Raw genomic sequence first — 4310 nt, 5'->3', positions numbered from 1 at the left:
GAAGCAGCAGCAGCAGAAGAAGAAGAAGAAGAAGAAGAAGAAGAAGGGTGGGCGGGTGGGAAAAACAGGGACAACTTCGGACAGGGAACAACGTCGATTGAAAAGAGATGAGGATTAATCTAACAAAAGATGACGATGAACGAAACCACTCGAAGAGAGGTGCACCGGATTGAAAAGAGGATGGACAACGAACAAAAGCTAACCGCGTGATCCTAAAGAAAAATGTGAAGGAGAAGAGAAGTAAGTTGGAACACCTACGTCAAAATTCCTCACCAGAGCGACGAAGGGACTGAGGAGTAAAAAGAATTCCTACTCTCCGATATAACTAGACTCAGAAAAAAATTTCTTCTAGACTCAACAACGGCCAAACTACACGACCAATCAAGGGGGGATCCTAGGGTCGGTCGAGGCTCTGATACCAACTTGTCACGCCCAATATGCGACCCTATCCGCGAGGAACTCGAAGGTCCCACCAAGGATAGACCCGCATATTGGAACGCTTTTGCAAGGTGGATATCATAACATCAACATTACATAATAGTTGGGGATACATACAAGGCATACAAATGCGGCAAGAAAACATCAATACATCATACATAAGATCAACATCTGACTACGGATGAAACACAAACAGAAGCTCAAACGACATCCACCCTGCTAGCCCAAGCTGCCGACCTGGAACCAATCCCCTGATCGAAGAAGCATAAGAAGAACTCCGAAACAAATAACATCGCTCTCGCGTCATGATCATCGCAAAACCTGTACCTGCAACTGGTGTTGTAGTAATCTGTGAGCCACGAAGACTCAGCAATCCCATTACCATGGGCATCAAGACTAGCAAAGCTTTAAAGGGTAAGGAAGGGGTAAAGTGGTGAGGTTGCAGCAGCGACTAAGCAAGTATGGTGGCTAACTTACACAAATAAGAGCGAGAAGAGAAGCAATGGAACGGTCGTCAACTAGTAATGATCAAGAAGTGATCCTGAACTCCTACTTACGTCAAACATAACCCAAACACCGTTTTCACTTCCCGGACTCCGCCGAAAAGAGACCATCACGGTTACACACGCGGTTGATGCGTTTTAATTAAGTCAAGTGTCAAGTTCTCTACAACCGGACATTAACAAATTCCCATCTGCCACATAACCGTGGGCACGGCTTTCGAAAGATAATACCCTGCAGGGGCGTCCCAACTTAGCCCATTATAAGCTCTCACGGTCAACGAAGGATATTCCTTCTCCCGGGAAGACCCGATCATTCTCGGAATCCCGGTTACAAGACATTTTGATAATGTTAAAACAAGACCAGCAAAGCCGCCCGGATGTGCCGACAAATCCCGATAGGATCTGCACATATCTCGTTCTCAGGGCACACCGGATGAGCCAGACGCCGGGTTGGCATAGACCCTAGATGCCCAGGGGGCGCCGAACATCGCTCGGTTTGGACCAGCACTCGAAGGAGCACTGGCCCGGGGGGGTAAATAAAGATGACCCTCGGGCTCCGAAAACCCAAGGGAAAAAGGCTAGGTGAGGCAAATGTAAAACCAAGGTTGGGCCTTGCTTGAGGAGTTTTATTCAAAGCGAACTGTCAAGGGGGTCCCATAAATCACCCAACCGCGGAAGGGACGCAAAATCAAGGAACATAACACCGGTATGACGGAAACTAGGGCGGCAAGAGTGGAACAAAACACCGGGCATAAGGCCGAGCCTTCCACCCTTTATCAAGTATATAGATGCATTAATAATATAAGAGATATTGTGTTATCCCAACAAAGTTCATGATATCCATGTTCCAACATGGAACAACCTTCATCTTCACCTGCAACTAACAACGCTATAAGAGGGGCTGAGCAAAGCGGTAACATAGCCAAACAAGGGTTTGCTAGGAAGGGTGACAAAGGTTAGAGGTTCATGGCAATTTGGGAGGCCCGATAAGCAAGTGGTAGGTAGCACAGCATAACGATAGAACGAAGCAACTAGCATAGCAATGATAGTAATAAGATCCAAGGTGACGGTCATCTTGCCTGATATCCTGCTAGGAAGAAGAACAAGTTCATGAAGAGGATGAAGCCACGAAGACGAACCAAGCGTGGACGAACGAATCCTCACGATCGTAACGAAACGGGAACTATCGAGAAGAAGCACACAACATGGTAAACACACCACACATGAACAAGGCATGATGCTCAATCAAGTATGATGCATGACAAGGCTATATGAAGCTACTCATGGCAAGAGATGATGCATACAAGAGCAACACATCCAAGCAAGTTTAAATGAGGCCGGAAACAACATATAACAAATCCGGTAAGTCCTCATATGCAAATTTCGAAATTGGTCCAGATCTGAATAAACCTTATGTTCAAGTTGTTAAAAAGAAAGTTAAGATGCACCAAGATGATCTACACGAAATTCTAGTCAAGTTACATATAAAGTTCATTAGATTCAGAGCTACGGCGTAGAAGATATGAGCAAAGCAAGATAAACATGGCATTGATGCAAAATGCATTCAAACATCAAACAAACACACTCAAGGCATGTATGCAACATGATAACATGAAACTACATGCAAAACTAAGCAAGTTTCATATAGAGCATGCTCAAAACGGAGCAACGGTGCAACATGTACACTCCAAACAAGATATAACAACAATCTGTCCAAAACAGCAACTACGCATTTTGCACGCATCCAAACAATATGCTACAGCACCTCAACATGAAAACAAAAGACATGGACATGATGTACAGGTAAAGCATTACAAAACATGAACACTGAGCAATCCTCAGAAACCACTAGAACATGCTCAAAAGGACATGGCAAGATTACATATAATAACAGTTTCACAGACGACAGAAATTACTGGACATGGCAGAAATTACATCAGGTTGCAAAGTTTAGAGCTATCAAACAACATGTTATAGGAACATATCATAGCAAGCCAAGGCCCGGCATGAATCTACTAATTGCATAGAACAAAAGTCCCTTACTGTTCACGAGCCAAAAGGGCACAGAAAATTTGATGGGACCCATGTAAACATAGCAAGTTTCATAAACAGATTCAGACGGTGAAAATAACAGTTCATGACAGAAACAACGATAAGTAAGCATGTTGGTGAGCTTGAATCACTCACCACAGAGCATTACATGGTATGTGAAGTCAACCAACAGCAGGAAGGCATAAATATTAAGGTAAGCATGGCAATAGCATAGTCATAGGATACATGGATTACTAGCAAAGCACATGGCAATAACGAACTTAATGTTAACAGGCTGACAGCAACATTATTTAGCAACATTGGAGCAAGATTGGAACAAGCTACAACAGGCTATAAATGCCACCAAGGGCATGGATGGATAGAGCATAACATTAGCAACAAACATCCTTAGTGAACATCTCCATATTATGCATAGAACTCATGCTAGCAGCAATTTACATGGCAACAAAATATAACAGACTCCGACTTAGCAGAAAATGACAGTCACAGAAATCAGCAACATCACGGAGGCTACTTTGCAAGCTTGTACCAATCAACACATGGTATATAATGAAGAGTGGATTGCACCAAAGCGAACATGGTATATTGTAGCTCATAACATATGTAGACATCATGCTCAAAAGAAAATCACACAAAAAGATACAAAAATGACAAATGAGCAAGTTCTGTTAAACTACAGCAGAACAACATCATATAGCAGTCTTGCAACGATGATAAGGGCATCCAGATGGACTCAAACAAGCATAGCACAATGGAATGAAATGAAGAGCATCTCATGATCAAAATTTTGATATATTATGCATTCAAAACGGATCTACGGTCAGAGAGTTATGGCATGTAGAACAGGGCACCAGAATGCTGAAAATCTGGGACTTGGCAGAATTTTATCCCGCGAAAAAAAACTGGAAGGTCAGGGTTGGCTCCTTCTCTCGTACAGAACCACTCCGGCGGAAGTCAACGGCGATGGTGGGGCGACGTGGGACTCCGGCGAGGGTCGGGGAGGCCGTGAATGGGTAGATCGGGCGCGGGGCAACCCATTCCCGGCGATGGGGCGGCTTGGGGCAGCGCGAGCGCGTAGATCGGGGCGGCCATCCATGGCGGCCTGCAGAGCTCGGGACAGAGAGAGAGATCGTGAGGGAGAGGGAGAAGCACGGGATGGAAGGAGGGAGGAGAGGCAGGGGCGGCACGACCTGGACGTGGTGCTCGCCGGCGGCGGAGGCAACTCCGGCGAGCGGTGCGGCGCCGGCAGGGCGCGGCGACGGGAGACGCGGGAGCGCTCGGGCGCAGGCGGCGGGGCGAAGAGCGCTCGGGGACGGT

Source organism: Triticum aestivum, chromosome 2D (genome assembly GCF_018294505.1).
Source record: "Triticum aestivum cultivar Chinese Spring chromosome 2D, IWGSC CS RefSeq v2.1, whole genome shotgun sequence".
Classification (NCBI taxonomy): Eukaryota; Viridiplantae; Streptophyta; class Magnoliopsida; order Poales; family Poaceae; genus Triticum; species Triticum aestivum.
The sequence above is the reverse complement of the archived record's forward strand: the minus strand, read 5'-3'. Positions refer to the sequence as shown.